The following is a 25,518-nucleotide window of genomic DNA, read 5'->3' on the forward strand; positions in this document are numbered from 1 at the left end:
GTATTATTTCCAACAATTGGTATCAGAGCAGGTCCTTCAGGGAAGCTTGATCGCTTGAAGGTAGATCATTCATCATGAGCAACTACGAGAAAGAAGCATCAATCAGGCCACCGGTTTTTGATGGAACAAATTTCAATTATTGGAAGGTAAGAGTTACTGCATATCTTCAATCTCTTGGTACAGAAGTTTGGAACATTGTAGAAACAGGCTATGCTTTTCCTTCAGTTACTCCTACAGATCCAGCTGAGAAAAAGACATATGAAACAAATGCAAAAGCAGTCAGTACTCTATTAGGAAGTATATCCCAAACAGAATTCATGAAGGTCATGCACTTCAAATCAGCAAAAGAGATATGGGACAAAATGATCACTAGCTATGAAGGAGATGAACAGGTAAAGGAAGCTAAACTTCAAACTCTCAGGATTCAATATGAGACTCTCAAGATGTATAATGATGAAAGTGTGGCAAATTATTTTCTTCGGGTAGACGAGATTGTTAATTGTATGAAAAATTTGGGTGAAGAAATAAAAGAGACTATAGTAGTTTCAAAGATTCTAAGATCATTATCCCCCAAGTTTGAATCTAAAGTATCTGCAATAGAAGAAAAGGAAAATCTCAAAGTTCTCACTATGTCTCAGTTACATGGAATTCTAACTGCTTATGAAATGAGAAAGGGAGGTCCATCAGACAGAAGGGAAGCTGCTTTTAAGGCATCAGGAAAAGAAGATTACTATGAGGCAAGCCATGTTCCAGAAGAAGAGGAAGAAGAATCAAATTTTGTTAGAAATCTTCAAAGGGGTGCTGGAAGGTTCAGAGGTAAGCTACCTTTCAAATGCTTTGCTTGTGGAAGAGTAGGTCATTATGCTGCAAAATGTCCTAATAAAGATAAAGGAAAAGAACCTGCTAGATGGAATAAGAAACAAAGTGCAAATAAGAAAAGCTACTACACCCATGAAGATAGTGATGGCTTATCAAACAGTGATGAAGATGAACAAGGTAATAAATATAAGCTATTAATGGCATTTGAAGATGATGATTATGAGGATGCTGTAGATGTGGATAATCTCTATAATGAAATTACTAGACTCAAGAGATGCATAGAAGAAAAGAGTGTGATCATTGATACTTTGCAATTTCAAATTGATGAAAAAGAAAAACATCTTGAAAAACTAGAAGGTGAAATTGTTGGTCTCAGAAAAGAAATTGAGAAAACAAAAGCTATTAATCTTAAGTTTGTCAAAGGATCTGAAACTTTGGATGAGATTATCAATGTGCAGCGGTCTCCTCTAAACAAGACAGGTTTGGGCTATAATGGAGAAACCTCTAAAGCATCCACCTCAAAGAATTATCTTGATGCAGCAAGAAGAAATGAGCAGAAGAACAATGAAGATAATCAGGTAAAGCAGGGACGAATTACAAACAGAAACTATCAGGGACAATCCTTCTTAAGGGTGAACAAAAGCTACAACCAACCACAGGTAAAATCTTCTCAGTTTGGCACAAGAATAGATGAAAATAGAAATTACAATCAGTTGGCTGGTAGATTCAATAACCGCAGAAGCTTCTTCAATGGACAATGCTTTTCTTGCCATAACTTTGGTCACAAAGCAGCTCAATGTGTTGCATATAAAACAATCATGACTAGGGAAGCTCAAAAACAAAGAAGTATGACAGGGATTACAAAGAGGACCTATAACAACTTTTCGGTTCTTGAAAATGAAGTTGAATGTTCTATTTGCAATAATTTTGGTCATAAAGAATCTGAATGCAGGAGCAGGTTTCAGGAGAAAAAGGAACAAGCCACGAGCACCAAAAAATGGAGAATAAAAGAACCTCAGACAGAAAGATGTGGGATAGCGTTTTATGCAGAAGGACAGGAAAATCTATGGTACATTGACAGTGGATGTTCGAAACATATGACAGGTGATAAAGAAAAACTTGAATCTTATTCTACTTTAGAAAAGGGAAAGAAAGTTTCTTTTGGAAATGATACTCCTGCAACTATAAAAGGAAAAGGTATTGCTCCTTTGAAAGAAAAGGTCAAGGCTGGAAATGTTTTGTATGTTGATGGATTGAAGCATAATCTTCTAAGTGTCAGTCAGATGTGTGATCAAAAAACCGAGGTTATTTTCAGATCGAATGGATGTCTTGTTCGTGATCTTGATACAGGTAAAACAGTTCTCAAAGGCAAAAGAACTCCAAATAATCTGTACATATTTGAAGAAGGACAACAACAATGCTATCTTAGCAAGGATGAAGAGCACTGGCTATGGCATCGAAGGTTGGGACATCTAAGCTTCTCACAAATAAGAAAAGCATGCAAATATCAGGCAGTTCGCGATCTTCCAGATATCAAAATTCCAGACAACACTATATGCAAATCTTGTCAGTTTGGAAAGCAAACCAGAACTAACTTTCCAGAAAAGGAAGGATCAGCTAGCTTGCCTCTTGAGCTAGTCCATACAGATGTATGTGGTCCATTTAGGAAAAGGACACCTCGAGGAGAAGAATATCTGATATTATTCATTGATGATTTCTCAAGGTTTGTTTGGTTAGGGCTTATGAAGCACAAAGATGAAGCATTCGAAAAATTCAAATCCTTCAAAGCATTGGCTGAAAATGAATCAGGACACAAAATTAAGTGCCTCAGATCTGACAGAGGTGGGGAGTTCACATCAAATGAATTTTTCGATTTCTGCGATGAACATGGGATAAGAAGAGAATTCTCTACAGCTAGAACTCCTCAGCAAAATGGGGTTGTGGAAAGAATGAACAGAACTATCCAACAAATGGCTCGTGCTATGCTCGATGAATCAGGTACTCCTGCAACCTTCTGGGGTGAAGCTGCACATGCTGCTGTTATCATTCTTAACAAAACAAATGTCCGAGTAAACAGCACTCAAACACCTCATGAGCTTTGGAGTGGTAAAACTCCTTCCGTGAAGCATTTCAAAATCTTTGGGAGCAAATGTTATATTAAGAATACTGATGAGCAACTTGGCAAACTTGAACCTAGAGCAGATGAGGGCATTCTTCTTGGTTATTCTCCACATAGCAAAGCATACAAGTGCTACAATAAAAGACTTGGCAGAATTGTTGACAGTATTGATATAGTGGTTGATGAGAAGGGATATATTCCTAGGCAAGTTCATCATGAAGACATTGAAGAAGATGAAGGTTACTCTCAAAGGCGAAATGATGAAGAAGAAGAATCTCAAGAAGAACCAGAGGAGCAGACAAGAATAGAAGAGAAGACTCCATCCAGATATGTCCAAAAGAATCATCCAGAAACTCAGATTGTGGGGCAGAAAGAAGCAGGAGTACAAACAAGAAGGACACTTGCAGAAGCTTCAAGCTACTTGGCTCTACTCTCCTCCATTGAACCACAAAATGTGAAAGAAGCATGCAAAGATGAATGTTGGGTCAAAGCAATGGATGAAGAACTTGAGCAAATCGAAAGGAACAACACTTGGGAATTAGTTCCTAGACCAAAAGATAAGAATGTAATAGGAACAAAATGGGTCTTCAAGAATAAGTTAAATGAAAATGGAGAAGTAATTAGAAACAAGGCCAGACTTGTTTGTAAAGGGTATGCACAGCAAGAAGGAATAGATTTTGAAGAGACCTTTGCTCCTGTGGCAAGACTAGAGGCCATCCGAATGTTCCTTGCTCTCTCAAGCTTTCAAAACTTCAAGGTATTTCAAATGGACGTGAAATCAGCCTTCCTAAATGGAGACTTAGAAGAAGAAGTATATATTGAGCAGCCAGATGGGTTCATTCTTGGAAATGATCCAAACCTTGTATGCAGATTGAAAAAGGCACTCTATGGGCTCAAACAAGCTCCAAGGGCTTGGTACTATCGCTTGGACAAATATCTTCACCAACAAGGCTTTTCAAAAGGATCAGCAGATAGCAATCTCTATATAAAAGTTGAAAATAACAAATTGCTAATCCTTGTTGTTTATGTAGATGATATTATTTTTGGCAGCAATGAAGAGACCATGAGTCAAAACTTTGCCTTGGTTATGCAGAAAGAATTCGAAATGTCACTTCTTGGAGAATTGACATATTTTCTTGGATTGCAAATCCAACAAAATGAAGGAGGTATCTTCTTGTCTCAAACCAAATACCTCAAGCAGATCTTGAAGAAGTATGGCATGGAAGAGTCAAAACCAGTATGTACACCCATGGTTACAGGATGCAGCCTCAGTGCAAATGATGAATCAGCAGCAGTTCACCAACCCACTTATAGATCCATGATTGGGAGTTTGCTTTATTTGACAGGTACTCGACCAGATATTACACATGCAGTAGGAATGGTTGGAAGATTTCAAGCCAACCCAAAGGAAACTCATCTTCAGGCAGTCAAAAGAATCTTCAAATATCTTCAAGGGACCCAAAACTATGGCTTATGGTATCCTAGAAATACTGATCTCACTCTTCATGCTTACACAGATGCAGATTGGGCTGGAAGTGTGGATGATAGGAAAAGCACAAGTGGAGGTGCTTTCTTCATGGGTTCTAGATTAGTATCTTGGTTCAGCAAGAAACAAAGTTCGATTGCCTTATCTACAGCTGAAGCAGAATATGTGGCTGCAGCATCTTGTTGCACACAACTTCTTTGGATGATGCAGACCTTGCAGGACTTTCAAATCACTTGCACTCCACCTGTCTCTATCTTATGTGATAATACAAGTGCAATCAGCATTTCAAAGAATCCTGTCATGCACTCAAAGACCAAGCACATACCAATCAAGTACCATTTTCTTCGGGAACAAGTGCTTGAGCAGAAGGTCAAGTTGGAGTATGTTCCTTCTAAGGAGCAAGTTGCTGATATTCTCACAAAACCACTGCCCAGGGAAACTTTTGAATATCTCAGACAAAAGCTGGGAGTAGTTGATGCTTCATCCTGTTGTTGAAGATTGTTTGTTCTACAGAAAAGTTGGTATACGCAGGTTACGGAAGGGATATGAGCGTATACACGCGGATTTATGATGGGTAAGTCGCGTGTATGCTGGACGCTTGTTGCAGAAAGAATATCCGCGTACATACGCTGTTTTATACAGGATAAAACGCGTATATGAAGTTCTGAACAGCAAGGGAAAACTCTGAAGTTCTGAAAAGCAATAGGAATGTCAGAATTCTTCAGGCACAGTTTCAGGGAGTGCAACAGGCACAGGTTCAGGGGGAGCAGCTCAAAAGTCTCATAAAGCATTGTTGGCATTCAGATGTTTTGGTTGTTGGTTTCAGGAGAAGGAGCTCAGAAAGAAATTCTGGTTGCTGATCTAACAAGATGTTTATCAGATGTTGCTGGTGTCTTTCCTAAGTCTTGGTCTAGATCTGTTGTCTCTATGTCATGTATCTCTCTTGTCATATCTCTTTTATGGTGTCAAGGTCATGTAACGGCCTATGTTGGTTTCCCCACTATGCCTGGGATGAATGCTGTAATATAATTGGTTGTTTCTGATATGTCCCCTCTTGGTAGGGAGTATGGATGTATGTATTGAGTCTTTTGGTGATAGGAAGGTCCCTTATGGTGTATAAATCTTGGCTCTTGTTGAAGAACATCTTTTTCAGATCTGGCCTACTGTCAGGGGGAGCACGAGTCAGCACAGCCAAGCAGAGGTATCAGCATGTCCTCAGGGGGAGCACAGCCCTTTGCTCTTGATGTCAAAGGGGGAGAGTGACTTGGTGTGGTGGTTGCCATCAAGTCCAAAGGGGGAGATTGTTGGCATTATGATTCAAGTGTTGTCCTTGATGGCAACTCACTCAGAGGATGGTACAAGTGCTCAGAGGTTGGTACAAGTGATGGCATCTTAATCAGAAGACAGATCTCAGTACAGCATGCCAAGGAAGCTCATACACGCCGTTTCGTTAAGCCCAAGTCGCGTGTACACGCTAGTTCGATTCATAAAAAGCGCGTGTATGTGGAAAGGTTCCTTTGGTCCATGGTGGTTAGTCCTTGGAAGTTGTGCCTATGATTTCGGACCATTGTGTCTCGACGGGCGTGTCGATCCCTAGTTTTGAAGTTGATGGTATTGTGTTACTATGGTTTTGGCTCTTGGTATTGAGCTAGGCCTAAGACTATATAAGGAGAAGAAGATCATTAGGCAAAATCATCTTTCGACAAGGGCTTGAATATCTAAGAGTGAAAGAGATCTGATTTGCAGGTGCTGGGTTGCTTGATCTAAGCCAAGGAGAGATCACATTGGTTGATGGAAGACTAGATCTAAGGATAGATCGGGATCTAATGGTTTGAAATGCACTATCATGATATGGTTGATTATGCTTATTTCTAGATCTGCATATTGTCGCAATGCTATGTTCTGGGTCTAACTAATGTCTGGTACAGCTGCAAATTGAGAAAGTTTATTTTTAGATCTGTACGCAGGTTGGCTTCGGTAAAAGAGCGTGTATACGCGGGTTTGGCTCCTTGAAGTAGCGTATATCTTTTGAAGCTTGTTTTTGGGTTTACAGTGGGGTCTGACAGTTATTGCAGAGTTCTGTAGTCTGCTCTGTGTTCTGATAACTGGTGATTGACAGGGTTCAGTGGTTCAGTGATTCAGAGTTTGGTTGTTTTATGCTTCAATGATCTGTTGTGGAAATTGAATGAATTGTGGTCTTCAGATTGTAATGTTGTGCTTCAGGAATATTCAAGTCTGAAAATGTATGAAAGGTGATTGTAGGTCAGCACCTACGTACTAGTATCTTGGCTAGTACAAGAACAAAGGGGGTTGGAGCTCCCTTCCAAGGAAGTTTGGAGAACGAGAGAAGGTTGTAGCCTTCTGCAGGTTGTAGCCTGCGTACTGGTATAAGGCTGCACCAGTACAAAAGATTGTAAACTGAAGTTTCTTAAAGAAAGATAGAGATAACTTGCAGCAGGTGGTTTTCACCCACATTGGGTTTCCACCTTATATCTTGGTGTTCATGTGTGTGACTTTTGATCCGTTCTGTTATACTGCATCTGCTTACTGTTAATGTGCTGAATAATGTCCTGATGAACTTAACTGAAGAATAAGCTAACTAAGTTATGAGTTTTCTGCTTATACGCTGTTTTATTTAGTCACAGTAGCGTGTACACGCTGTTTTACTTAACTGAAGTAGCGTATATGTTTCTGAGCATTGAAAAGGTTTGATTGATCTGATAATACTGATTCACCCCCCCTCTCAGTATTATTTCCAACAATATATATATATATATATATATATATATATCTATTCAATTTTATTGATATAATTGTTTGATTAACACCACATACTTTTCTTTTTTTAGCATAGTTATCGCCAGCATACACTTTATACACTTTTCTCACCCAATTCAATGTATCTAATCACCTAATAAAATCCCTATGGATTGTTTATTTAATGCAATAACGTACTTCTAATCCCCTGCTCCTATTTTATAACCATCTTATATCAATTTATTTTATAACTGGTTAGAGTTATATACCTTAACATTTTTCTTCTCTGAACAATTGTGTTGTAAGAGAGGACAATTTATCTCTTATCTACACTTATAGTTGCATTATCCTTGTTGGAGTTCAGGTCTAATGGATTTAGTATTCTATTTACTACCAATGTGTACTACCTTCCTTATACTTCCTACAACAACCTTTATTAGACTTCTCTTTTGACTATTATTACATTCATAATTAGGAATGGAGTCGCTTCTTCTATTATTATACATTTTATTTGTCTGAACTGCGAACTCCAGTTGCCCTAAAGAGGCTATCCCCTTCTCTTATTGTAACTTTGTATTTGAGTATAATCTTGTTGTTGTGTTATTGTGTTGGCATTACATTCATGTGTTTGAATGTTCTATATTGTCTGTGTTTTAGTGTGATTGTAGTGCTCAATGATAAAGAAATATATATAGATATATATATATATATATATATCTATATATATATATATATATATATATATATATATATATATATATATGGATATATATATGATTGTAGTGCTCAATGATAAAGAAATATATATATATATATATATATATATATATATATATATATATATATATCTATATATATATATATATATATATATATATATATATATATATATATATATATCTATATATATATATATATATATATATATATATATATATATATATATATATATATATATTCAATTTTATTGATATAATTGTTTGATTAACAGCATATATTTTTCTCTTTTCAGCATAGTTATCGCCAACATACACTTTATACACTTTTCTCACCCAATTCATTGTAACTAATTGCCTAATAAAATACCTATGGATTGTTTATTTAATGCAATAACGTACTTCTAATCCCTGCTGCTATTTTATAACCATCTTCTATCAATTTACTTGATAACTGATTAGAGTTATATACCTTAGCCTTTTTCTTCTCTGAGAAATTGTGTTGTAAGAGATGACAATTTATCTCTTATCTACACTTATATCTACTCTCCTTTATTAGGATATCTAGTAGATATTTTGTGATTCATGTATTCTTTTCTTTACACAGTACCTTTGTTAATTTTTTATTGTGGTTTTTCCCATAGGCGTTAAAGTTTTGTACATCATTGTAACAAAACTAATTTAACTTTTCAGAAAAAGGATACTTTTTTGCAAAATATAACCGTGGTTTGTCACTTAGAACTGATGTTTGAACCTACAGCTTTGATACCACATGTAATATACCTCAATTTCACACAATAAAAAAATTCTTACTATAAATACCCAATTAGTAATATTACCATAATTCCTCTTTCTAGTATTTCGAAATTGGTTCACTGTGGATTCCTTAAAATGACTTCCATATTATACTATTGTTCATTTAAATCTAGCTTTGATACTTATTGTCATATTAAAATTTGGTCTCTTACTACTGAGAGAAATCATTTATTTAGATCATATTCTTCCTTCCAACAGGTTTCATCACAATGCATAAGAGAACATGTTTTCTCGTTTGACACTAAGTTTAGTATCAATGTATTAACCTTTTATAACTATAAGGTTTACACCTTACATCATTAATAAACATCTCAATAAACATTACATTTCACTCTTAAGTTCGATGGTCTATAGTCTACAACACTTCGAGTTTAACCATTTTATCCATTTCAATACATACATTAAACCCTTACTTCTTAATGCCTTTAACTATGGTATTGTTATATTATGTCATATGTGGGGGATTCATGATCACGGGTGGAATTTTTAGTCTTCTATTGTATTCACTTAATTATGGTGCATGAGCTAGTTTTATGGCATATATGATGCAATTTACCTTAGGTTCATTTATACATTGGTTTACATTTTGATTATAATGCATGTTGGATGATTTTATTTTAAATAAAACCTTTATACACATGGCTTACTGGATAAAGGCCACATCAGGATCACCATGTGAATTTCACATTGAATTCTTGTCGCACAAACTTTCTATGAATTTAATTTAACATTGAAATCTGACAGCGGACAATCAACAAGGTTTTTCAAATAACTACCCTAACTTATGAATTCACCATACTTTATTTTCATTTTTCTTTTCCACTGGCAATGAGATAGCCACTCATTCTACAATATATGCTACCATGGATACCATTTCCAATTCGTTCTTGTCACACCTGGAATACATTGACTAGTATTCCATTTGTCAACACCATTCAATAGTAGTTCAATAGAAAGGTACATTTTATTTTATTTTAAATATTATGCAGGGTAATTTCTCTTTTTATTGTTTGGATTTCAACTTGGGTACTCGTTGTTTTATTGTTTCTCTCATCCAAGTATTTTTTTCTAGCTAAGAGTTAGTATTGTTATGGCTTACAAAATTGGGAGCTTGTTCAGGTCCTCAAAACCCTTACTACTATCAGAGATAATTTCATTCCTCGACTTACAGTATTTATACCCTGCATTGATTTGGAATATTCTTACAATTTGTTTCTTGAAAAATTAATCCTTCATTCCTTTCTCTCATTATGATATCCAACCAACTGGTGCGATTTATCCAATCTAGGGTTGGATCATATTGAGTGTGGTGAGTTATTTGGACTTTTTTATTATTGATGCACTCTTTCTTTTCGAGAACAAAAATCCCTATAATATCCCTTTTAGGAATTTTAGGGATTTCACACTCTTGTGTTTTATTAGTTTTAATGTAGAAGCTAAAGCCTTATTTGAATATGAAGACCTTAAATTTGGGTAGTCGTAGAGTTTATTTCTGTGTCTTCTTATGGACTATAACAACGTTCTTGTTCAATCGATTTCCTTGGTTAAAATTTCCCTCTTATCTAGTGAGTGCGATGATGATTCTATACTAGCCATGTCTCTATCATTATTTTGTTATAATTTCTTTCTGGGGTTTATATCGATACCCTTCCTTGATTCAAATTATCCTTACTAATAATTTATTTATCAACATTCTATAGGTTTGGAGAGGTGATGTTAGGTCCCTATACTACTAGTGTAGCCCGTCATTGTTATTAGTGCAACTCTCTTATTATATTGTTGTGCCCTTACATTATTATTGTTATGTCGACTTTGATTATATTATGACCCCTTAGAGTCCTATATATAGAAAGGAGATATTGTCATTTGTATTATCTAATAATTGTTCATTTGTGTAATGTAAAGGAGGTTTCCCCCTCGAAGAGGCTGATTTTGAAGTCGTTGAACTATCTTTTCTATCTTTTTGTGAGCTGGTTTCATAACATTTGGTATCAGAGGTTTGGATTCTAGGGTTTCACTACTCCAAATAGGTCATTGTGGAATTTTTTCTATAACTTTTTTTCTACAAAGTTTTAGAAGCTAAAAAAAAAAACATATTTGAGCCAAAATCTTTTTAAACCTCAGGTACAAATTTCAGATCTTTTCTTTTTACATTTTTGGAGATATGATATGAGGAAGTTAGGGTTTTTGCAAGCTCCAAAATTCCAATGCAAAAAAGTCACTGTGGAATATTCACTATAATTTTATTTCTACAAAGGTTCAAAGGTTCAGAATAAGGAATTAAAACCCATTTGAGTGGAAATACTCATGAAGCTTGAGCCCTAATTTCAGATCTTGTTTCTCTATAGTTTCAGAGATATGGTCCAAGATAATTAGGGTTTTACAAGCTCCTGAATTACATCCCAAACCGGTGACCTTGGGAAAATCATCATAACTTTCTCTATAAGAACCAGATTGAAATTTCGTAAGATGTTACAAAAACATGACAGACTGTACTTCTCTGTGTATCTTGTTTAGGTCCTAAGGTCGAAATAGTGATATGTGGCAGTTCATAAAAATTTGATCTACTGAAAGCATATATAATGAGGTCATCTTGGGATATTGGGCATAACTATTTCTTGGAGAATCCAATTTTGACTAGACTTGTGGCATTGGAAGGAGGAAAAAAAGGCTACTATAGATCACAATTCCAGACCTTGGAGACTTGAAATTTCAGAGATACAACAGATTCAAGATCGAGATCCTAAAATCAAGGAAAATAATGACTCAAATCATGAAAATAGAAACGCTTAGTAATCAAAATTGGATGGATGACTTGATGAATACGATCGAAGCTAAGATAAATAGTTTTATCTATGCCATGGAAACTGATATCGATGGTATGGAAGCATATTGGAAGAAAGGCATGGAAGATTTGAAGAAATACATGGAAGGTTTGAAGGAAGGTGGGACAAAGCTGCTACAAAGAAGGCCTCCTAATGGTGAAAAGGTAGTAGGGGAAACTCATGATGAGAAAAAAGTAACGCTAATCATGATTTCATTGAAGCTAGCACTGGATTGAAGGCCCATCATATTCCAAAGATATATATGAGTAAGTTTGATGGCAAGGATCTTGTAACATGGATACTACAGATGGAGAAATATTTTGATCTACATAATGTGCAAAACACAGAAAAGGTACGTATTGCATCTTTATATTTAGAAGCAAATCAGTTTTGTATGGTATAGAGGGAATTTTTCTCGTAAAAGACTTATCACATGGTCAATTTTTATTGAGGAAATGATAGCACATTATGAGGATAGAAAGAGAAACACCTTCTTTAGCCAATTGATAAATCTCGAACAAAAGGGTTCAATGGTAGAGCACATTGAGGACTACAAAAAATTGAATATAAGAGTAAATGATATTGCAGAGAAGCATAAGATTGAAGTATACATAGGGACTTTAAATGATACATCCAACATGAGGTTCGCTTTTGGGAACCTGATACATTAGAGAAGGCATACAGGTTGGCAAGGAAATAAAAATAAAAATTATGGAAACAAGGAAGGCTACCACTCCTAACTATAAATATAGAACTATTGTTGCTCCTAGCCTTTCACCACCTACAAGGTTGAAACCAAAAAAATTGGAAGAAAAAAGAGAAAAAGGGATTTGTTACAATTATGATAGAACATACACTAAAGGTCATAAGTGTGCTGAGAAGAAATTAATTTACATAGATGGAGAAGAGGAGCAACAAAATGAACAAGAAAACTCAAAAGAAGAGGATATACACCAGGAACCAATCCCAAAGAAAGAAGAAATGAATCTGACCATATCTTGTAATGCATTGACAGGAATTACCACTCCTTGAACTCTCAATATAGAAGGGCATATCAAGAAGAAAAAGGTAATAGTGTTGATTGATTCGGGTAATACCTATAATTTTATTCATTGTAAGATAGCCAAGGAATTGAATTTCTTCCTATATCTAGCACCAAAGCATCAAGTAGTGGTTGCAAATGGAGGAACCATAAATTTCTCTAGAAGGTGCCATAATATCAAGCTATCCATCGAAGACTATGTCTTGAATAGTCCAATGCTTTCCATTCCAATAGGTCGTGTAGATGTTGTACTAGGAGTCCAATGGCTACAATATTTGGGTATGACAAATTTTAATATTCAAGAACATTTCAAGATTTTTTTTGGGGAAGGTAAGGAATTTTAATTAAGGGCTATTGTAAGGAAATTGGGAAATATAATCAACTATAATAGCATGAAAAATCTTCTAAAGAAAGAACAACAGGGCGTAATTGCAAAATTATGTTCACTAGAGGTTCCCACATCGAAATCATCTATTTCTCCAGGTCTCCAAAACATTTTGGAAAATAATTCCAAGGTATTTGAGACTCCCAAAGGCTTCCCACCTATTCGTGATCATGATCATGATATTCATTTGATTCCAGGAAGTGTTCCCCCAAACATCACGTTTTACAGATATCCATATGCCCAAAAGAGTGAAATTGAATGTATGGTTGCAGAAATGCTAGAGGTTGGTATAATTCAACCTTGTCAAAGTTCTCTTTCTGCTCCAGCGGTATTGGTATGCAAGATGGATGTATCATGGCACATGTGTACAGATTATAGGGAGCTCAGCGAGCTTACTATTAAAGATAGATTTCCCATTCCTGTCATTTATGAATTATTGGATGAATTATATGGAGCAATTTACCTTACCAATTCGGATCTTTGTTCAGAATATAATCAAATCATAATGAATACTGAAGACATTTCAAAAGCAACATTTAGAACTCATGACGGTCGTTATGAATATTTGGTCATGCATTTTGGCCTTACCATTGCACCTTCTACATTTCAAGGTTTGATGAATTCCATTTTGAAACCCTTCCTTAGAAAATTTTTGTTAGTATTTTTTGATGATATACTAATCTATAACAATTCTTGGATGGATCATGTTCAACATGTTGACAGGGTGCTCAAACTATTGGAGGTGAAACAATTATATGAAAAAAGCTCTAAATATTTCTTTGGAATACAAGAGGTGGAATATTTGGGTGCTCAGTTAGCTCAAAGCTCATCTTATCATCCTCAATCTGATGGTCAAAGTGACATAGTGAACAAATGTTTGTAAGGCTATCTTAATTTCTTTGTAACTGATAAACATACACAATGGGTCAAGTGGTTTCCTCTAGCTGAATGGTGGTACAACACTTCATACTACAGCAAAAATGACCCCATTTATGGCACTTTATGGATATCATCCACCATCCATCACATCATCCTTAAAAGAAAATTCTAAGGTTCAAGTTGTGGAAGATCACATTGAGCATCAACAAGAAGTTCTCAAATCCTTAAACAATACCCTCCCTTTGGCGCAAAATAGAATGAAACAACATGCAGATCAACATCACAGCGAATGAAGTTTTGATATAGGTGACTGGGTATTTCTATGACTACAACCATACAAACAAATGTCTGTCAAACACGTTAAGAAGGATAATAGATTATCACTAAAGTATTATGGTTCGACAAGGTGTTACAAAATATTGGTACTATGGCATACAAATTGGAACTTCCTACATCTTCCCAAGTGCACCTAGTTTTCCAGGTTCCATGCTTAAATAAGGTTATAGGTGAGAAGATTCTAGTTCAAACAATATTGCCAAAACTTGATGAGGAAGGAAAAATCATATTGGAATCGGAAGCGGTCACAAAAACAAGAAATCGACATCTATGAAATCGATCGATTTTAGAGTATCTCATCAAGTGGAAGAACTTACCCGTTGAAGATTCCACATGGGAGGATGATAATTTTATATATAAGCATCTAGAACTACTCATGGTTGATGACAACACTTTTTGATGGAGAGGGGCATATTAGGTCCCTATACTACTAGTGTAACCCATTATTGTTATTAGTACAACCCCCTTATTATATTGTTGTGCCCATGTAGTCCCCATATTGTTATTATTGTGCCCCATAGAAGCCCACTATTGCTATTGTTGTGCCCTTAAATTATTATTTTTATGTCGGCTCTGATTATATTATGACCCCTTAGACTCCTATATATAGAAAGAGGTCTTTTCATTTGTATCATACAAGAATCATTCATTTGTATAATGTAAAGGAGGTTGCCCCCTCAAAGAGGATGATTTTGAAGTAGTTGATCTATCGTTTCTATCATTTTTTGAGTTGGTTTCATAACAGGTGAGCCATCACTCACATATTCATGTAACTACAATTTATGACTTGTTGAGGTTAAATTTGGTTAGCATTACCTAGGATTCTCACTAATTAAATTTATTTTCCTAGTTTCTAATTTTAATTCAACCTTACTAATTTTAGTTACGAGGATCTTGTATCGAATGTCACTTGATTACTAATGCCCTCAATTTTTCTCACTCACTATAATTAATATAATTTGAATCCTTCTTACATAGGTCAAAGCCCTTTGGTATCCTCACGTATGTCTAAAGTCAATGTGATGACAAGTGGTTTTTAGCATTTATAATTACCAATTACTTGTTAATTTCCAAACACTAGATGATTTTTTATTGTAATTTGTATTCTGGGTCTTTGGATCTATTAAGAGATAAAATAATAGTACTTTTTGGGTGAATTCTAATGAGAATTTTGTAGGGTTTTTTCACTTAAAATGTGAATATGGTAATTCAGAAAAATAAATTTTCTCTTTGTTATACTTTTTGGAATGAAATTGAATTCTCGTTCTAGTTAGACCATATAGTTTTATCATATTTCTCTACAAAATTTATTCGTTCTATTGGTTCTATGTTTATCACTCAATGTATATATATTGTCTTTGTGACTACATTATATTTGCTATATAGTCCTTTAGAACTTTGTATTCTAATAATACTTAGATTTTTAGCTCATAGTAGAACTAGTATATTGATTAAATTCTTTGGGTTGTTGTTTTCGAACATGTATTCTTTGGCATTATTCTTGGGTTTAGTTCAATTTGTGTATATATTGAAATCATCTTACTGTCTTGGCCTAACATAGGGGTAAAAGGCTCTGGCAAACCTTTTTTGTTTTTCTTTCTGGTTCATTATTCTCTTGTAGTTATTCATAATCCTTTTGGGAACTAATTATATAATAAAGTTCCTTAATTATTAACAAGAGATATAACTTTTTCTCATACGTTCCAGTTAATATTCTAAGTTATTTGGTAACCTGTACTAGGAAAGAAAACATACTAACCAATTGAATTCTTTAAGTAAATAAAGATAGGTCCAAATCTATCTCGTCCATTTTTGTTTCTAAACTCACCAAAAATACCATTTATTTATTTAGTATATATATTAATAACATCGGTATTCCAAGTTTCCTTACCTAAAAAAATTTAATTCCATACCATCAAGTAATTTAAATTATTTTTTTCCTGGAACGAAATATTGTAATGTTTATAGCATTCAAACATATACTATAATGATGCCCGATCGAGATACAAAAGCCTCTATAGACGATGCCTAATATGGGCTAGGGTTACCTGCAGAACCTGCACTGATGGAGTCTTCCCATTTTTCCTGTACGACCTTGGATGGACCCTGCTGCTATTTTTCTCATGATGCCCGTCACTAGATTCTGTTCTCCCTTCATTGTAGCCCTCATATTCTATCTCATGATCTCGTAATGACTCCGCCCATTTCCTTCCTCCACAGCTCGGTTCCGCATAAACGACAAAGGTATAATACTCTTGGTGCCAGCTGGTGTGTTGTTTTTAGCAGACAGTTATGGAGCTAGATGAGGTTGACTACACAGTTGACCTTATCGTTGATGTCTCCATCTGGACAACTTGCCCCTCAATCTCAGACGGAATGTTCCCTCTCAGCAGCGATTTTTCGGATGTCATTGCACCTCTGTCATTGATTTCGGGTCCCTTCTGCTCAGTCATTACCCTACCGGAGGACCCCGCTCCTGGCCAGTTACCACCACCCCTCCCCCTTTACCGATATCCCTACAATTTCTGGCTCGTTGCATAGGCCCTTCCCTCACCTCGGGCTCCTCGGGTTACCCACCACATCCTCCATTCACCAGTTCACACTTCCCTACATCTTCCCCTTCTGGTGGATCCTCGGTTCTTCCTCATGATACTCCCCTCGCTGCATTTCATACAACTCCTCTCTTTGGCTGCTATTCAAGCATCCCCTTGAATCTAGGAGCAAACCCTTCTAGGTCTGGACTGAATCCACCAAAGCCTCATCTGAACCCTCATCACAGCGACACATAGGCAGACATCAATGACAAGGGCCACAGCTTGGGGAAGAAGAAAAAGTGCGTTAATCCCAAATCCGAGGACATTGCACTTCGACTGGGTGAAGATATCCAATGGGGTCAAACTATGGATACCGCCGACAGATTCTTGGTAGGTAGGGTTCATGGGAGGAGCTATACCGTGGCAAGGCTTAAACAATGGACAACTGAAATCTAGAGGCATCATATGGCAGAACTACCCTTACTACAAACATTTGTCCGAGGATGGTTTGCTCTACACTTTGCCAGAGCCAAACACACCAATTTGGTCATATCTTCCTTCTGGCACATTAAACAAGCCCCCATTCTACTTCATCGATGGAACCCAATTTTCAACCCCGAGCGAGAATAATTGGGCACTAGTCCACTATGGATTACATTACCGGGCATGCCCCTCCTTTTTTGGTCTGAGGATATCTTCAGGTGCATTGAAATCGCCTTGGGAACCTATCTGGAGCACGATAAATCATATCTAACCAAATGCATCATAGCATACGCAAAGATACTAGTCCATCTTGATACCAGGGATGGGTTGTAGGAGCAAATAACTCTGCTATGGAGGAATTTCTCACGCGTTCAGATCCTTGATTATGAGGGGGTCCCTTTTAGATGCAGGAGATGCCACAAGGTGGGTCATTTATTCAAGGACTGTCCCTTGAATGGAAAAGAAAGGGCAGAGGACAAGGGAAAATTGATCCATACCAAGGTTACCATGGATTCTGAGCACCATACCTCCTCTGAAGCAGCATTGATAGCAACAGTCAAGGAAGCACCGAAGAAGCATGGTAAATCTCCCCACCAGCCTCCCTCTCCTCCATTGATCAGGGCTAGGGTGGCTGCAATGGCCGCGCTTACTTTAGGTATGCCCATTACTAATCCTTGTACTTTGAATTTCTCTACTTCTTCATTTTTTATTGCATCATCCGCTGTTGATCATCAGGGCACGACATTTTTATTCCCTCTCCCTAAATCATTGGCTTGTTCCCTGCAACCCCCCCTCCCACTTTCTCTTGCACCCCCCCATATTTCCCAGAATTGACCCCTTTTGCCTGATCCACAGACTCTGATCAAGGGTCTCTCACTCATAACTACTCGTTCCCTCTCTCTCTCTATCTATGCCCCTCGATTCTATTGGCATTGGTATGATAACCCCCTTCGTCCCTCCAAAACCTCCTAGAGGCAGACCCTCCTCACTATCCAAAGCCAAGTAGCAGGAAGGGGAGGAGGTTGTCTCAGGCTAACAACTTGTTGTTCACTAGGTTCTTAGAGCACAGAGCACCCTGGAACCATCTCCTCCATGAAGCTTCTCTCCTTTAATTGTCGAGGGTTAGCTAGCCCTGAGAAAAAACTAGATTTTTGTAGGCTTCTAAGTACTGAGCTGGTAGATGTCATACTCCTTCAGGAAACCCTAGGTCTAGCAGAGGTTATCACACACCCACTAGAATCCATGTTACCTGGTTGGACATTCCATGCCCTTGATGTTAATGGATGCTTTAGTGGTATTGCATTGGGGTTCAATTCTAGGAATATCAAACTTTGTAATATTTGGGGAGGTATTGGACACATCGGGGCGGACATCTACTCATATGAACTTGGCTCTGACATCAGACTACTCAATGTTTATGGGCCATGTCAAAATTGTGGAGATTTCTAGGAGCATTTGCTGAATTCTAATCTATTTCAAGTGGAAAATTTAATCCTTGGAGGAGATCTGAATTTCTCAGTTGGATACTCTGAATCTTTTGTGAACGTCTTGGAGGACAACATTCTCTTTGATATTCCATCTGTGATAATTCAACCTACTTGGAGTAAAATAAGAACTGGGGAGGATAGGCTTGCTAGAAGACTAGATCGTTTTCTCATCAAAGAGCGACTGCTGAGCACAGGCTATAACTATAGATAGTGGGTTGGATCAGGGGGTATATCTGACCACTCATTGATATACCTTGAAATCAGAGGAGTTCTAAACAATCCCAAAGCTCCATTCAAGTTCAACTCATCATGGTTGAAATATGCAGCCTACATAAATATGGTAGCAGATTATTGGAAGACACACCCTCCTGCTGTTGATGGGAATGTAGCTGAAGGTTTCGCTCATAATCTAAGGGAGCTAAAAAGATTATCAAAAAGTTGGGCACATAACAAAAGACTATTGGATGAACAAACCCTAAGGGACACTGAAGCTGAGATAGCTACAATGGAAGTTGAGCAAGGGCAGGGACACACAACTCATGATCAGAAGGAGAAGCTCACATCCTTAGTAGCACAGAGAAGCAAAATTTTAAGGGAAAGGGAAGCAACTTGGAGGTTGAGAAGCAGAGCCATATGGCTACTCGAGGGAGGTGATAACGCAAAATGCTTCCACAAATATGCAAATGGGAAAAAATCCATCAACACCATTTGGCATCTGAAAAATGAACAGGGTATTAGAGCAAATAGTTTCCAGCAATTAGCCACCCTGGCCACATCTCACTATAAGAAGCTATACAAAACTCCTCCCAATGCTACATTGGTCGAAATCATCAGAGTGACACAACTATTTCCTCAGTTCATGGATCAGGAGGTTATAATGGATCTCAATAAGGAGGCCACTATGGGTGAGCTTGAAACTACTTTAAAATCGTTCAAGCGAGACAAGAGCCCAAGACCAGATGGGTGGTCATTGGAATTCTATATTGATTTATTTGAACTTCTAGGGGCTGATCTTCTTAAGGTCATTGAAGACTGTCGGATCACTGGAGGATGTATGAGGCATTTAACTCCACATTCATTGCACTTATCCCTAAATCTGATAATATCTCCTCATATGATGACTTCCGCCCCATATCCTTGTGCAACTGCAGATATAAAATCATTGCCAAGATCAAAGCTAATCATCTTTGCCCCATCTTATCCTCCCCCATTTCCTCATAATAGTTCACATTCCTCCAGGACTGACATATACATGAAGTTGTTGGAACTACACAAGAAGTGATGCACTCTATACAGATGAAGAAATTGAAAGGTATGATCCTCAAGGTAGACCTCTCCAAAGCTTTTGATCATGTAAGTTGGTTATACATCAGAATGCTCTTAACACACCTTGGCTTTCCCATATAATTTATACAATGGATCATGTGTTGCATAACAAACATATCTTTCAGTGTACTTATTAATGGATCAACATCACCCTTCTTTCACTTAGAAAGAGGTCTCAGGAAGGGATGCCCTTTGTCTCCTTTATTGTTTTTTCTTATTATGGAGGGGCTCAACAGACTTATAAGGGAAGAACATAGTATGGGCATGCTACAAGGAATCAAGATCACTGACAGATGCATACTGACACATTTACTCTTTGTAGATGATGTGTTGATTTTTCTCAACGATGGCATTGGGGATTTGACCAACCTACAGAACACCATGGAATTATTTTGAACTGATACAAGTATGGAAATCAATAACAAAAAATCCACACTAACAACTTTAGGGTGCACACCACATGAGATACAGTTTGCAATCCATAGATTTCCAAACACTCTTTTTCAAATGGAGGATGATCTCAGGTACCTGGGGTACAGATTGAAACCACTTGGATCTAAGATAACAAATTGGACATGGTTAATCTCCAAGCTAGAGAGAAGACTCAATATCTGGCACCATAAGTACCTCTCCAAAGCAAGTCGACTAGATGTGGTAAAAGTTGTACTTGAAGCTACCCATTGTATATTGGATGTCATTGGCATAGATCCTCTGGGGTATACTGTCAAGAATACAAAATCTCTATTGCAAATTCCTTTGGAAAGGAAAACAAGCCGGGATAATTTTTTCCTGGGTCAAATGGGAATTGCTCACTCTACCTAAGAAATGGGGTGGATTGGGAATCAAAAGGTTGGATGATTTCTCAGCTGCTCTCACAACCAAATTAGGATGGAAACTTATTACCACCAACAACTTATGGACATGAGTGACTTATTCGGAATATATATCTCCCCTCAATCTGATGGACTCGATCCACTAACCAAGTTGGAATAAGACTGGTATCTTGATCATATGGAAAGCAGTGATAAACCCCATGGCAATTATCCATGATGGGATCATGTGGAAAATCCAATCAGGCACATCGGTCCACATTGGATTAGATCCTTGGATCAGTTGTGGTAACACTCACAGACTTCCACATGACCTTTTTCTACATCTCACCAATATAGGCATCTCTCATATCAGTGACATAGCAGACCCGGAGCACACCACTATATTCCATCAGTCATGGAAATCTGCTTGGACCTTGCATATCCCTCAGATTTGGCACCAACAATGGGAGAAGTATATAGCTACTTTGACAGAATCGCACACCAAAATTACTGAGGGGGAAGATGAGATCATCTAGGCACATGAAAAAAATTATACTCCCCTAAGGAGGGATACCTATGTATTGTTGTTTCCCATCAGCCCCTGGATGTTCAACAATGGTGGAAACACCTGTGGAAATTAAAGGCACCTCCCAAAACTAGATTATTCATGTGGATAGTTATGAGAAATAAGGCACCCATAGGAGATAATCAGAATAAGAGATCCTTACATGGACCATCCTGGTGCTGCATTTGCAAAAACAGTTTTGAAACTATAGATCATATATTCCTTACTTGTCAGATCATTGTGGACCTCTGGAACACCACCCTTTTGGCCATCAACTCCCACTGCATATGGCAGGGCAGGACTGTGCTAGATGCTTGAATCGCATGGTGGACCACAGTGACCCTGATCAAAGCTAGGAACCTTCCCCTTCTCATTTGTTGGGTGATCTGGATCACTCGTAACCACTGCATCTTTCAGGAAATCATTCCCTATTGGCCATCCATTATCACCCACATTTTGGCTAACTATAACTCCATCCCTAAAGATGATAATATTCCACCCCCTAGGAACATTGTCCCCGAGGACATTAACCGAGAACAACCCTAGGCATACTTCGATGGCTCAGCACAGGAAGCTGGGTGTGGGGGGGGGGGTGTGCTATACTATACCTTATAGACTCTCATTATTATAAAATACAAATGGGCCTGGGAAGGGGTACCAACAATTATGCAGAGCTGATCACTCTAAAACATCTCATACATTTTTCTTTGGAAAAACATTGCAGGAATATTCAAATTTTTGGGGATTCAAAAATTGTATGCAATTGGATAAACAATACAACTAACTGCTTTTCTTACTCTCTGAGACCTATTCTAGAAGAGGCGCATAGACTCATTACACAATTTGACCACTTTGTTTGTCGCCATATCTATAAGGAACACAACCAAAGGGCCAATTAGCTTTCCAAGGAAGTTGCGAACCGACCTCGTGGTACATGGTTGATCCTGGAGCAGAGGGACGGTGTACATTACCAGTACTATCATCATCCATACATGGATTATATAGCATAACTGGCTTAGAAGGAGCCTTTTTTTTATATGTTTATAGTTTTTTGCTTTAAGTTATTAGTTGTACATACATGATAGACATAAGTATTCCATGCGTGGAGTATTTTTTTGATCTCTATTATGAACAATATAGAGGATATATCCTCCCTGCGTGGAGAACATAGATTTTTTTTTTATACTGTCTTTCTTTATAGGCAATAGCCTCACATACAACACATGCGAAATGCATCTACAATATGTAATTTTCATTTATTAATGAAAATTATGATTTTTCGAAGTGGAAAAATATATACTATAATGATGCATACTTATTTAGTTCGGAACCGAAATATGTTTCTAAATATCAGTTATTCCAATAACTATATTATATACAATTAATATAGATAGAGGAATCCATCTATCAAATCTTATTGGTTCACTTAATTGACAATTTGATTCTAATACTTTCAATCTTAACTAAAGAAGAGTGATTCTATGATAGATAGATTATGTATAAATATTCAATATTGTAATTTCATTGATTTGCTGAGACTGTTACGTTGTAATACACTTCTTTCACATTTGTATAATTTATTTCTTAGGCAACATCCTTTGTTATTTATAATTTTTGTGGAGTCCAAATTTACCACTTAATAATTCTAATACGTATTTATTTAGCTTGTATGCATCATTGATCTCATTATACAATTTGATCACAGTTATATATTAAGCCATCTCCATTCTTATCAGTAGCAATTAATTTTTAATAATTTCTTCTTTTATGCATGCATATAGTAAGGGTACCTAAATAACTGCAACTTATAGGAGATTAGTTAAATTATGCATGAGACATTGTATTATATACCACACATATAGGCACACAAAATTACATCTATTTTGTCATTATCTATATATATATATATATATCGTTTAATAACTTCAACTTTACCCTAAAACATAAAAATAATTTTACCTAACCATGGTTATTGATTGGGGAATATTCATGGAGAGAGCACGTTCCACACAACCATTAATTGTCTCCAATAGTTCCCCTCGAGCTAAGATCTTCTTGCCTTAAGGAATCAAAAACCTCTTTGGTTCCTAAGTGGTTTCACTTATATATTCTTCCCAGTAGATATTTAGCAGTGCCTTGCTTTAAGGTCTGCCAACATTTTTCCTAGACATTTTGGTTTAAATTGACAAATATTTTTTTTTTTCTTTTTCTTTAAGGCACACCTTTCTCTCCTGTTTTTATTTATTATGCTTTTCACCCAACTTAAGAGTTCTCTCTAGATAAGTGATTAACATAATATTTCTCTCCCATTATGTTAATATATTTAACAACTTTCTCCTAGGGATTTTTAGGAGACTTTTAGGGAAGGTCCACGAGGTGGATACTAACCACTTTTCATGTTTTTAATGAGTTGGAATAAATTATTTAATATTGTAGTGATCTTCCCTAAATATTCACAATAAATATCCTTTATTAATTTAATAAAATAAAACATATTTACACCATCACATAGTTTCCATCCTTGCTTCCACGGCCGTTAAGCCCAACAATAATTTAAAAGTCTAAAAATAGCCATATTTGAAAGTGAAAGACATAGAGTAGCTACATTCTAGTGCTCAACACTCAAAAATTTCTCTCACACATTTAGGTGTTTATTTCATCATTTAGAGAAGTATTGATGGGTACTTCATGCCTATTGGATGAGGAGGCATGAAATTTTTGCTTAAAGACATGAATTTTGTGTATTATCCTATCCCTCATCATGATAATGCCATTTTTTATCTTGCATGTTTGGATTAATTTAGTACATATTGTTATATTTGAAGCTAGTTTGAGGGTCATTCCATTACCTAGAGCATGAATAATAATTATTTTATGTTGTTGAGGGATTTTGGCCTAATTTGGACCTAAGGTAATACCTTGGACTGTATGCTTAGGTTATTTTGATGATCATTCTTCATTGGATATACTTCTCTCTTCTATTGTTTCTCTTCTTTACTTGTGTGCTATGGATAGGTGAAGGAAGTTGATTTTTTTTAGGGCTTATAACATTGGATGGTGGTTTTAACTTCTATGATGAATGATACTAGGGTTTTCATGATGTTTTTGAAGTAAGGATGATTTCATTTCTATTTTATTATGTATATATATACATAGACACATACATACAAAAACATTATATATATATATATATATATATATCTATATATATTATATATATATATATATATATATATATATATATATATATATAATGTGAATGTTATGCTTTATAGTATTTTGGATATTCTTATTAATAACTATTGGTGTACCCTTATCTAGGTCTCCCTTTGATTAACATCAAAATTCTAATTAGGATCTTTTACAAAGGAGGAAGATACCTATTTTGATTGAAGGTTAAAGTCAAGAGAATTTTACTTTTGATATTTCCCTAGGATCATTACTTTTTCCCCTATAAATAATTGATTTTGTTCACTGACTCCATATTCTGTAATGCTAGAAGGCACTAATCTAGGGTTTTCATGGTTTCCTTGAAAGCAGTCATCATTTTTATTTTATATTTCATTTATTATAGTAAATTTAGATTAAATTATATAATATTTATTTATTATAGCCTTATAAAGAATATAATTGATATTTGTGTGGTTTAAAAGTTTTAAATTTTCATTGTATTACATATCTTGTGAAAATTCTAACATTGTTTAGTCATATTTTAGGGATAACATCACCCTCTGTGAGGCTATACCATCATTTCTAACTATTTTTTTTTTTTTTTTTGTAATATTACCTATATTTATCTTTAAATTATCCCTTTGAGGAATAAGTATCATTTAGACTAATTTTGGGGATGTTATAGGCTAATTGCGTTGCTACAATTTTTTTAAGTTTAAAACCCTAATTTATGACATCCATAGAATTCCTTAGGGCTTACTGGTTTTGATAATTCCTTTTCATGAATTGAGTGAATTAAGTTATTGAAATGCTAATAGGATCATTCTTAGCCAAAAAGTAATGATTATTATCCATATGTAACCAATCCCTAATTCAGTAAGGTTGTTCCATATGGATATCTCATTGCAAGCCTCTTAAAGGGAATTTAGTTTGGATTATACTTGGGTTAATTGATCTCTA

Source organism: Pinus tabuliformis, chromosome 9, assembly GCF_031772625.1.
Source record: "Pinus tabuliformis cultivar Carrire ecotype Pingquan chromosome 9, CPIR1, whole genome shotgun sequence".
NCBI classification, from domain to species: Eukaryota; Viridiplantae; Streptophyta; class Pinopsida; order Pinales; family Pinaceae; genus Pinus; species Pinus tabuliformis.